Source organism: Empidonax traillii, unplaced genomic scaffold (assembly GCF_003031625.1).
Source record: "Empidonax traillii isolate 1590-97213 ecotype Southwest subspecies unplaced genomic scaffold, ASM303162v1 scaffold7:size3022706, whole genome shotgun sequence".
NCBI lineage: Eukaryota > Metazoa > Chordata > Aves > Passeriformes > Tyrannidae > Empidonax > Empidonax traillii.
The window spans coordinates 2,336,011-2,349,180 of NW_020955200.1; the positions used below are offsets into that span (position 1 = coordinate 2,336,011).

General features: G+C 37.7%; 1 protein-coding gene across 6 annotated transcripts in view; it reads right to left on the reverse strand.

Annotated features, from left to right (window-relative positions):
- The window catches only part of TRPM3 (transient receptor potential cation channel subfamily M member 3), a 411,660-nt gene that overhangs the window by 166,414 nt on the left and 232,076 nt on the right, over positions 1 to 13,170 (reverse strand). The gene's annotated exons all lie outside the window — the stretch shown is intronic.

The following is a 13,170-nucleotide window of genomic DNA, read 5'->3' on the forward strand; positions in this document are numbered from 1 at the left end:
GGGAGCAGCTTTGTGAAAAATGGAATCCGAAAAGGAGGGTATGCAGTAGTAACTCAGCATAAGATAATTGAAGCCAAAGCACTAACCCCCAACATGCTGCTCAGAAAGCAGAACTGATTGCATTGACAAGAGTGTTGGAGTTCTCACAGGCTAAGACTGTAAATATATGGACTGACTTGAAATTTGCTTTTGGAGTGGCCCATGTCCATGGAGCCAATTGGAAAGACAGAGGACTGTTAATCTCTCAGGGATTCCCTGTGAAACATGGGCAAATAATACAGAGATTGTTAGAGAGGGTCCAGCTCCCTCAAAAATGCATTGTAAAGCTCATCAATTCAGAGAGACCTCAGTAAATACTGGAAATCACCTGGTTGACAAAACAGCCAAGGAGGCCACCAGTGGGGAAATCCTTTCAGTTTTACCCAAGAAATATCAGCATTTGGACAGGGAGGCTGCCAATCATCAGGCTGAAAAAGAGAAACTGGCAAAATTGTTAGATGCTGAAAAGAGCCCTGAGGGATGGTGGATTACACCCAACAAACAGGTATTAAATCCCCAATGCCTTATGAGGAAAATCACAGAGGAACAACATAAGGTATCCAATGGGGAATAGAGTCTATGGTGGAAGCATTTTAGCCTCAAGTTTTGAGCATATGAATGACTGGAATCATAAAAAGCACTTCTAAAATGTGCCAAACCTGTTAAAACATCAATACACACCAGATTAGGAAGACTGCACCTGGGACTGTTAAGAAAGGAAATTGTCCAGGAGATTATTGGCACATAGACTTTGCAGAGCTTACACTGTAAAATGGGTACAGCTATTTATTGGTACTGGTAGACACTTTTTCAGGATGGCCAGAAACTTCTACTTGTTGCACCAAGAAAGCTAAAGTAGTAAAGGTTTTGTTGAAAGAAATTATCCTGAGGATTAGAATGCCAGTGGGAATGTCATCAGACAGGTTCACACGTCACTGCTGAAATAGCGCTCCTAGCCACTGCTAATGGAAGCAACTTCATGTGCCAGTGATCACAGTGCCAGAGTAAATTTTACACACATTTTAAGAATGAAGACAGTTGGTAAGAGGGCTTGGGAGCTTTTTGCTGGCACCAGAACTATACCATGGTTTCAGGCTTCACTCATAAACCAAAGGCGCAGGGTGTCATGCAGTATTGCCATAACATGGATGGGTAGCCACATTCTCCAGATGCCACTGCACAGAGAGGAGGTTTCAGTATCCTACTTTAAAGCCAGTATGATGAACATCACAGGTCCTTCCAGCACAGACAGAAGAAATGTTCCTAAATTTTCCATGGTGCTCTCCAAAGGCCTGCATACAACAGTCATTTTCATACCTGAAAGCTGCCCTGAACTTTTTAGCCAGACTTGTACATTCCAACAGTGCCAATGTTTTCCCACCAGGGTGACTGCAATTTTCTTGGACACAGATATGGGCAACCTCCCAAAATAACATCAAGACCAGCAAAGTCAAGGCACTGGCTCTTGCCAGAAGTTTTAAGCTGTGCTGCTCTACATCTGAAAAATTTGAACTAACTGTTGATTACTCAGTGTCCCAGCACCAAAGTAGTTTCTGCATGTTAATATAATCCCTGCCTCACTCCCCTTTTTCTTTACTATTTTTCTCTGATCTCCTTGGAGTCAGCAGGAGATTCAGGTCACAAGTACTGTTGTGTCACTTGGAAACATTCAGGGACAAACAAAAATAATGGGAGAGGCTAAGCAGGAACAAGAATAAATTACATGTTACCATGATTGCAGTAATATGAAACAATGTGTAGGAGACAAAAGAAAGGGCAATGTGGTACTCCTTGCACCACTTAGCGTTCACAGTCAAGAGAGCAATTTTTGTTTTCACAGTTTCAACCCCATTCACAACAAATACATTATATGGAGTGGACTTGTGCAAAGTTTGTCTAAAGCAAAATTCAAAAATACACATCACATCAATGCAGACTCTCAGGACCAACTGCAAGTTGCACCACACTTCTTCCTAATGCAGACCTACTCCAGTAGAGGTATATCTCAGGAATATCTCTCTGCTCAGTAGTCCCATGATGATGCAACATTTTATTTAATTATTTTAAACTGCCTGTTCAAGCAGCCAGAAAAACAGAAGCTAGATATAAAGTAATTTTAAAACTTTTGCCTTTCCCTACTGTCACAAATTTAATTATGTGTAGATTATTTTAATCAAAATGTATAGAAGAGTACGTATGTACATTTGATGCGTAAATTGTTTTCTTGATCATCTGAAAAAGTTTAAGTCAATTCTAGTCTTAAAACACTTTTAAATTAAATTATTAATTTGAACAGCTGAGCAAAATAACTGCTTTTAGAGGCATCAGAAATTGCTGACTAAAAGGAGAAGAAAGCAAAACGGAACTGATAGCAGTACTTCCCAGCTCATAGCAAACTAAAATTTAAAACTTGAAAGAAACTAAAACCCAGATTGAAAAATTTTCCAAACCTGGAAATTGAAATCAGCAACACTTGTTTCCCTTTATTTTGAAGTTATCCATTCTAATGTCAAGATATAGAGAGCCCTTACTGACCAAGCAGCGCAATTTGGATTTTAAAGTCAGAAGCATAATATGCCTGAAAAGTCAAGTCACATAAGGAATATAACTGAAAAAATACAGAAGGAGTAGCTCCATAGATGTCTCACTTCTGGAAAGCAATAATCTAATTCATCAGTTATAAGCAAGAACTTTTCTCATTAAGAAAATCTGATTGTAACAAATTCTCTACTAGCTGAATACTCAGAAAATGGACTCAGTAAGTTACCTGAACAAAGTATATGTATCATCTGCATATAAAATAAAGAAGGATCAAAGATAAGTAGTTATCTAGTTAGTTTTCTAAATGTATTTTACCAAAACTGATTAAGTGGCATCTTTATACAAATAAGAATTCTGACCCTTAAAGTACTACCACTCTCATCTAAGACTTAAAACTACAGCTTTTGAATAGTGGGAGGAAATTTTGTAAACTTTGCTGGTCACCGTAGCATAAGAATCTGAAGTTAAAATGGACAGTCTCTCCTCTGGTGAAACAATTTTCTCATTTATTAGTAAGACAATTTAATCAGAATCTGGTAATTTAATCAGAATAAATTGCTTGCTTTATTGACTCCAGCTGTATGTGGTATACAGCATAGCAAGTTTGGATTTTTTAAATTGTTCTTTTTCTTAGTTGTTTATTAAGCTGCTGCTGACAAAGTCACTAAGCTGGACTCAGCACTCTGCCTGAGAAGACTGAATTAGAAAAACTTTGAGAGTTTACATAAGGAGTCTATTGATGTGACACACATTATTCTCAATGATCCATTTTTACGGATCCCTGAGCAATAAAATGAAACATTATTTCAGTGCAAACAATTAAACATCAGGCAAATAATTTTAATTAGCACCACAAAAATATTGGGCCCTGAAAAAAAAAAAAAGACAATGACCATCTGCTAATATAACCATTAAAACTAACCATCTCCTTCTGGCAAAATATTTTCACACAATGCTGTGATAGTTCATGGTTATATTTTGTTAAATTTTGCTGGCAAAGTGTGAGAAGAAATCACCAAATGTGCAGGTCATGGTACAAAAAGGTGATCTGGAATCTCTCTGATCTAATGTTAATTCAGCAATGGAAGGATGAGGAAAACCCCACAACTTTCTCTGCTTTCATTATCTCCTGTCTCTCATATAAGACAGGGAAAGGACATGAGCATGCATTGCTTACCACAGCAACGGGGACCTTCATGACTAGGGTTAATTTAAGCATGTTCTTATTAGGTTTATAAAAAGACAATAAATTTCTTCCAGTCCAAAAGAGATTAAAACCAAGATCTGGAACTTGTAAGACACTATGAAATTAGAACATGAGTCTCCAGTCACTCTAAGCCATAAATATACCTTCACCAAAGAGGCTGAATCTGTTTCACCTGGAATAAGATATCAGCATGTATCTAGAACACCCCAAATGATTAATTCCCATTAAGGTTAATGACCCACCTCTATATTTATGTTCTGTTATTTGAAACTTTCTGCACTACTGTGTCTCTAGTCATCATTCAGACTCTTAGAAGACCCTAGCATATTTTATTAATGGTCTTGTCCTTTGCCCATATACTGAAGGAGAATTTCTAACTTCACATCAGTATTATTAACACAAAAAAAATAGATGGAACATTGTTTTCTGGTCCTAGAATGTATGCATTCAGCCACCAGACTTGTAAGCTCTACTGTCCTTCTGGATGCCTTTTATATGATATTGTTTTCTATACTAATGTTCTTGATATGATTTATCCTCTGCTTTAGTACTATGACAGATGTAAAAGTCTTGAAAACATATTGATTTAATTTCTGCTATCAAAGGGGCATAAACGTATTTTTCTCAGTACAGTGAAACAGAGTCTTGTTTGACAAGGACTGTCAGTGTTTTCCTTACATATATATTCATTTGAACTGATACAGACAGAAACAAACCATTATGACTAACTGGAGACTAACACTGTCAGATCATGAATAGCAAAAGCACTGTCTTTTCATATTTTTTAGGACCATCAATTTCCCTCACTAACACTGAAATACCTCATTTTGTTATACACATATACTCTCTCCACTCTGTTTCTGTTTATCATTAATAACTTTATTCATCAACCTGAAGCCCACTTTCAGCACCTTTGTAGCTACTAAAAAGGAGAAAGTTACCTCGTTGAAAAGGATACCATGAAAAGTGTCATGGCGAGTGGGAACAATGCCTAGGAATCCCTTTGCTAAAACAACTTTTGAAGCTCTGACGGAAAGAGACCCAAAGCTGCTCCCATAGGACTGACATTATCAGTCAGTCTTTTGGTTTAGAGAATCCACAAATATCATGCCTTAGAGACACCTTTAAGAGCTGCACCATCTCCCACCCACTGGTAATAGTCGTTGTGCTGTTTCTGACAAAGAGGCTGTTTGGGGGGGATGGCAGCCCCTGCTTTGTCAGGAGGGCAGTGCCCATACCTGGACTTCCTCCACTACTCCTGGCACTGCTGTGTGGTCCTCTTCCAGGCTGTAGTTTTGTTGTTTGGAAGGAAGGTAGCTGTGGCCAGTTGCAAAGAAACAGATAGCAAGAACTCAGTGCAATAGCTATGAAAAAAATGAATGTAGACCTTATCTTTGATGTAGACAGAGCTTCCATGGAGCATAGACAGAAAAAACCACAAGCAAACCAACTCAAACAAGAAATCCACAGTGGTGGTACTAAACAACAAAACCAGGGAAAGCAGAAACCACCTCTTGTGTTATATTGCCCATTTCCTTCTAAACCTATGTTTGGGATCTCAGAAGACGATGAAGTTATAGAAAACTTTTCTGGTAGATTAATATGAAATATTTTCAGTCTGTTTTAATATTCCTGTGTTTGCCAAATAAACATAACTGAAGTGACAACACTGCAGTAGAAATGGTTTTATGATTGAGACCCCTAATGCTATTCAGTACAGGAAGAAAAGAAATAAGACAAAATGATAGTGATAACTGAAGGCAGGCAAAGAAGTATAAAGGAAGTGAGAATTTGCCATCTAAGATAGAAAAGTGTTATCTGGAAATTTCTGCTCAGCTACCAGTGGGTCCTCACTACTTTTCAGCAGAGGGCACTACAGTCCTTGTATTGTACTTCATAATAAAACTATGTGCAAGTGACTTGGAGTTCCAGAACAGGATTGCTTCTCTGTTTATGCATGTGGCTTCACAAGGGACTTCACTCTTTGTAGCTGTTTGAGAAACTATCCCTCAAGGTTACCACTCAGAACTAACTCTCCTTATGAATGCAGATTATTCTTAAATTGTGGAAGTCAGAAGATGCTTACAGTCAAATTACCAATCATTTTGCAAATGAAATATGATTGTGCTATATTTAAGAAATATACTGTGAAAATAACAATGTCAGATATCACTGGTTATTTACTAGAACGCTGTTTGTGAGTTGTCAAGCAATATAAAAGGTCTGGAGAAAGAATCTCTTTTGACATATACACCTTTCAAGACTAAAAAGTGAATGCAAATTGCATAGATTCTATTAGGGCCTTACAAGTCAAACACATTTTTTAAAAGAATATAACATAGTCCCACTGAGTAAAGAGAAAATGAAAAAAAAAGGCATTTTTCCTATTGAGAAAAACAGGAATTAAAATGGAAGAAAAATCACCCTTATCTAGGGCAAGGACTTACTACATCTTTTGATGGTGTGGCCAGGAAGTTTCAAGAAATATCCTTTGACTGCATGAGGCAAGCTCTCAGTGAAGAACATAAATGCTTTTTCTTTTTTTTTTGAAAGCGTGCTTCTTGAGGTAAATACAACTGTTTGAAGAAAATTTGTTCAGCTGATTGAGCACCCAATCTTAAAAAAAAATCCCTCTAGGAGGTTAAGCACATATTAAAGTAATAGTGTTGAATGCCACCTAACCAAGTGCATTTGATATTATACAGAAAAGTTACTCTGTGATTCACAGTAGATCATCCTTCTCACTCCTTATTTCCTTCTACAGTTACCTGGGATTACACTGCATGTCTAAACTGCAAAATGTACTCTGGGTGCATCAACATTGACTCCTAGAAGACACAAAATCCTTATTTGAGTCAGCTCCAAGAAAGTAAGAATATGACAATTAAAAGATCCATAACCGTTTAAGTTTTTTTGTACTTCACATGAATTCTAAATTAAACTTTCCACTCTCTTTTCCTCCTGAGACTTTCATGGTTTTCCTAGTTCTGTGGAGACCAGACTCTCTAAAATGTTGAAGTAGTGTAGTTTTTACAAAATGCAAATTCAGAATTTTCCCCCAACTCCAGTCATGATTTATGCAGAGAAATTTACCCTAAATGAGGAAAGGAAAATTGCTAGAGAACAGTTAAAAGATTAAAAAAAAAAAAAAAAAAGAAAGAAAGAAAGAAAGAAAGTGGTACACTAGGGCAGCTTCCCAAATGCTGTAGATGATCAAAGAAAATATATTATGAATGTGTATGTCAGAACTGGTTGAAAGTACTAATTATAGGAACATCCAATATGCCCTACATCTGTACTCTGATAAAAGAAGCCTTAGTATTCTAACATGGCTGAAACACAGAAGATGTATTTCATAAAGGACTAATAATCAAGTTAGAGCAGAGATGCTTCCACTTACAGAGAAAGTAGGACAAGTAAACTTTACTACTACATTCATTTGAATTTTAAACAGTTTTGGAGATTTTACCAAGCAATTAGCACAAGTCCATGGCTGAACCATATGAAATACTTAGCATCAGACCATGTTAAGATACTTCCTTATATTACAAAACTGTTCTTTACTGCATTTCATGGTCCAGCACCCTCTGATATGCTATTTGTTGCTAAAACTATCTATCATCACAGCAGGATATCTATGATTAACTCCCTATGGGGAGTCCACTCAGAACTCAGGCTAAGTGATATTGATTTTCTGTATATACCATAACACCTGAACAGTAAAGGCAGGAATTAAAGCAATTTAAGCCAACATGATTCTTAATTTGAGCTTTGGAAAATTCTGAAACTCTTCCTTTTCTTTTACTCACATTAACTGCTCAGAGCAAAGCAAATATGTATAGTAGTGCATATTTCTTAAGATTCAGCTTGGACATTGATTTTGCTTACTGAGGGAGCACAGCAGAAGATAAAGCCAGATAAAAAATTCTCCTCTCTTTCATACAGAACGATTTTACCTTGGATTAGTTTAAGACTGCACCTTAGTTCCTTTCAGTATGGTCATTGTTTTGTCAGTTTGCCATCATCCAGATAGATAAACACACTTTTTATTAACTCAGAACTAGCTAAAAGTAAAGCTGAGACCATTTAATTCTATGATTTACCTAATGAGCTGTCATCCTGAAATATGGGATTCACATTACCTAATATATTTACTTCATTCTCACACAGCAATTATTTTTTATTTTTATTTTTAAGTTTTAGTGCTTTCCCCCCTGTTATCCGAGAAATAAAAGTATTTCTTTATTTGTGTCTATATCACAGCTCAGACAGGTATTTTTGTTATACATGGTCTGAGAAAACTTTGTTTTCTTTCTAACTGATTTGCTACCTGCATTACATAGCAAGAAATATGGATTTAGTCCTGTAAGGCACTTAATGCATTGAGCTCTCACATAGGTGATGTAGATGGCGTTGAATCAGAAGATGAAGCTTTTTGACATGCTGCTGTACATCAAAATATGTGCTAATGATGTTTAGCAGATTTTCTGTGGGAACTTTCTGATAAACACATTCCAGTTTTAGGCTCTATTTGACCTGAAATTCACCTGTAATAGAACATAGCTGTTAGAACAAGTAGTCTCAAACACTGCTTTCAGATGCTAAAAATAGGAAGTGGACTTGAGACAAGATAGTTTAAAAAAGGGAAATGTTGGTTTACAAATTGGTACATATTAAATAACTATGTGACCTTTTAGACAACAGGGGAAAGTCTTTGAGTTAAATAAGTTGGCTGTGTCTGTTCTCTCAGGTACCTGGAGAATTATTTAAGTTTTAATTTAGTCTTTTTAATGTGCTGAATTTCTTCTACATCTGCCTTGCTCCCAGTTCATTCTTCTAAATAATCAAAAGACTATTTACACTCATGGTGGCACAGATTCTAGCACAAAAATTAATCTGACCGAAACCTGAATATCTTGTTGTAGTATAACACATGGTTATAATTTTTAGTGGGAAAAAAAATCCTATTTACCTTGTGTATTTTTAAAGTTAGAAATATTTTTCTGCAGAGTAGTAAGATAAATAATTTATAAATAAAATATTTGGCAGAACAAGACATAGAAAGCCATTGAAGCTGGATGACAGTCAAAGGCATTCAAAGACTGGTTTATATATTTATGGGGAGGGGCCCCGACCGGGAATCGAACCCGGGTCTCTGCAGTGACAGTGCAGTGTGTTTTCCTCTACACCACCGGGGGCTCCCTGGGCAGATGGAGCTCGTTAGCCCATAAGGCAATTCATCTACGTCCTGAGGACCTCGCTGCCACCGTCCAAGCGTGCTTGGCCCCGGCAGAAGAACCTCAGGATTAAAGGGTGGGCTCAGTTCCGCGCACACTGTGTCTCACCTAAAAAATCCAATGCGCAGGCTGGAAGGTGGAAAGACCTTCCCCGGTTCTTCGTTCGCGAAGAGACTGGCCATTTATTATATTTATGATCATACACTTATGGTTATTATCTGGTAATTAAAGCAGTTAGTGTGCCAGAAAACTTGAGATATTAAACAGTGAAATAAAGCAATCATAGAATAATAAATTTGTCAAGCTTGGAAGAGACCTTCAAGATCATAATCTCCAAACATCAACCCAGCACTGCTGGGTCATATTGAGCCAGAAATAAAATAAGGAGTAAATAAATAAATAAATAAATAAAATATATTTTTTAAAAGAAAGAAAGCAATACTATTACTAAGTAGAAATGAGTTTGCTCCTTACCTACATTTACTTCCGGACAAGGATCTTTAGTCAGGTCATGTTACACATGGCCGTGGTAAAACAGCTGCTTACTCTCATCTAAGAATAATCCGTAACCAATAGGTATTTCTGCATACTCACAACAGCAAGACTTGAGTTTTTTACCTAATCACAGCCTGCTCTTGCCAAAAATTTTGAGAAGAAGCAACAGCCATTCTGTAATTCTTTGCCTTCAAGAAATAATATTTTACCCTGCCATGGGTGAGAGACACCTGAGAGCAATTACCCAGTGTTTATGATTTCCTCGCGGTCTCTCCTTGATACTTAATTGAAGACAATGCAGTGGATTTTTCAGAGAAAGCATCAAAACTCCTACGCTCTGAGAATATGACTATGATGGGCAATATTTTATACCACAGAGGGGTATTGCATGGCCCTGCTTATGATAGCTGGACTAGACTCTTGCTTCTTGAACTTACAGGAGAAGAATAAGCTTGTTTCTAAGACAGTTCTGTGCTACGAGTTGGTGATTTTTAAATGATGCATCTCATTCAGCTTGTACCTATTGCTGTCTCAGATTTAAGATCTTACACAGCTGGCCTGTTCCATCTACCTCCTAGCACTTGAAGAGTGTTAGAGTATGAAATAAGGTTTTTTCCAGAAAGAAAAAAATTCTGTGCTTACTTCCTGACTGATACAACTTTGTTTCACTGTTCTGCCCTTGCAATCTAACTAACACAGGCACAGCCCACCAGTGACCATGTTAGTGCCTCTGAGATAATGTATTTAAGAAGCAAAAAAAAAAAGTCTGTGTGACAGCTGCCAGAGAATTGAGAACACATGACAGAAAGAACTCTGCAGACACCAATGTCAGTGGAAAAGGTGGGGAGGAAGTGCTCCAGGTGCTCGAGCAGAGATGTCCCTGCAGCCCATGATGAAGACCATGGTGAGGCAGGCTCCTGGGAACTGGAGCATGTTACGTGACATGGAGCTCAAGGGGCATACAGCAATCTACCTGCAGGTCATGGAGGACTCCATGCTACAGCAGGTGGATGCTCAAAGGAGATTATGATCCCTGGGAAGCCTGTGCTGGAGCAGGTTCCTGGCAGGACCTGTGAGGAGCAGAGCCCACAACAGAGCAGGTTTGCTGGTAGGACTTCTGACCCCACAAAGTCCCTACACTAGAGCAGCCTATTTCTGAAGGACTGACCCTGTGGAAGAGAACCACAGTTTATGAAGAACTGCAGTCTGTGGGAAGGACACCCATTGCCTTCCGTGGAGGAAACCCACAGTGCAGTAGGGGAAGAGCATGAGGAGTCCTCCCCAAGCAGGAAGGAGCAGTAAGAGATAAGGTGTGATAAACTGACTGCAGCCCCATTCCTCATCTACCTGTGCTGCTCAGGGGTAGCAGACAGAGAATTCAGAAATGACAGTGAGCCCAGGAAGAAGGGAGGGGTGGGTGGAACCTACTCTCATTTGACTGGCAATAAATTATGTTAATGTCCATGAGTCCAGTCTGTTTGGTCTGTGAATTAATTGCTGAGTGTCCTTATCTTGACTATGATGAGCCTTTTGTTAACTTCCTCTCTTCTATTCAGCTGAGGAAGGTGAATGATAGAATGTCTTTGATGGGCACCTGGGCACCCAGAGTCAAACCAGCACTAGTGTACACTTGTAACAGTAACACAAATATTTATACATACATATATATATATATAAATTTTTTATTTATATATATATATATGTAGGTATTTCAGAAATTACTTAATTTCCTTTGGAATTATGATGATATATGGAGATGCCAGTATAAGGATAGAAATCTTTGTCTGAATATAGGAAAAAAAATTTCCTCTATCCAAGTAGAAACTCTTTGTTGTTGGAATGAACACACATTGTCTGAGAAATATAAGCCCACAACACTTCATGCAACCAACCAGTCAAGAATGAAAGATGTTTTATTGCACTGAATTCCAGATATGAGGTTTTGAATATTAAGTAGCTCAAATCTATTTTAGGAAAGGGAACCATCAATTTTTCCAGACGTAGGGGCAATGGAAGATGATTCTATCAGAAGAGTAAATAAAGCAGTTGTTCCTGTGCACACCTCATGTCATTGCTTCCACTGCATGTAGCACAGATAGAGTTACACAGAAACAGCAAAATGCATATGAAATTTCTCAGAGAGAAACAAATATATATGTGAAAACTGTACTATGAAAAACTCTCCAAATGACTGTATAGTGCAGGAGAGATAAGGAGATCAATATTTCTGAAAAAAAAGCATAGATTTTTGTTAACAGTGATTTATCAGAAACTGTGTGTGTGGAAGCCTGCAAAAATTTGAAAGGAAATCTTAGTGGCTTTTTTTTCTAGACAAACAAAATCACAAAGGTAAAATTGTCTGAAAGATGCACTTTTTAAACTACACTTTCCAAATAATTTCAGGACAAGATCAACATTTTCAATAAAACTTCTAGAAGACAAAGTGAGTACTCTCATTACAAGATAGAATCATACAAGGAGTATTTTGTGAAAGAAGAATTGCAAGTGAGTGATTACCAACTACTCTTGCACTTTGCAGACATGTATAATTTATCATATCATTGCTACTGAATGGCAGAAATACCAGACTTAGGAATCTGAAACCTTGCTATGCTGCTAAAGATCATTAGGCAAGATTGCAAAATCAATTGCAGTAGACAGGTTCACATATATCTTTATAACAGAGTCCAAAAATATTACAAAGTAAAATACAGTATCTGAAAAATAATAAATTCAGTTTTGAAATTTCCTTCTTTGAATTTTTATTGAAATGAACACAAGGCAAACATTACATTCTAGTATAAGACATTTAAGTCTCCTTAGTCTTTTGGTGTAAGGGGGATTATACATAAAGAAACCTCTCATTGCATTATTCCATACTGATCCACTAGTTACCTATGATTTTCAGTTTTAGTTAATTGTCAATTAATGATTTTGCTAACTCCCTGCCTAACTTAGGGCTACAATAATTTTGAATTAGCATATTATAAACTACAACAGTAATTAGAAAAATTTCCGATTCCCTCTGTATATTTCCCTGTGGAGATATTGCATATGTCAAGAAAATATATATTAACATATACTTAAAAACCCTGGTAAAATAAAAATGGGCCATAAAATAATTAATACCATCATCACATTCTTAATAGAATGAATAGACACAATGTTAAAAAACCAACAAAACCACAAAAGGTGGTGATAGATACAGAAAAAAATAGATACGGAGGAATTACGAATGCTATTCTACAGCAAAAGTGGTTTTTTTTAATGAAGCTCAGTAGAATTGTAGGTTGCAGGTGAATGTGGTGAATTACATTTTTCACCTCTCAAAGAACTGCAAACAACCAGCGTGTTCAGGAGCAGGCTGACACGACACCTCTCTGCATCTGCAAACATTCACTGATGTAGAGAATGGAGGGAGCCCCTGGTGGTCTAGAGGGTAAAGGTGCGGCGCTGTCACCGCCGAGGCCTGGGTTCGATTCCCGGTCGGGGCCACTCCCCGGGCAGATGGAGCTCGTTAGCCCTGTAAGGCAATCCATCTACGTCCTGAGGACCTCGCTGCCACCGTCCAAGCGTGCTTGGCCCCGGCAGATGAACCTCAGGATTAAAGGGTGGGCTCAGTTCCGCGCACACTGTGTCTCACCTAAAAAA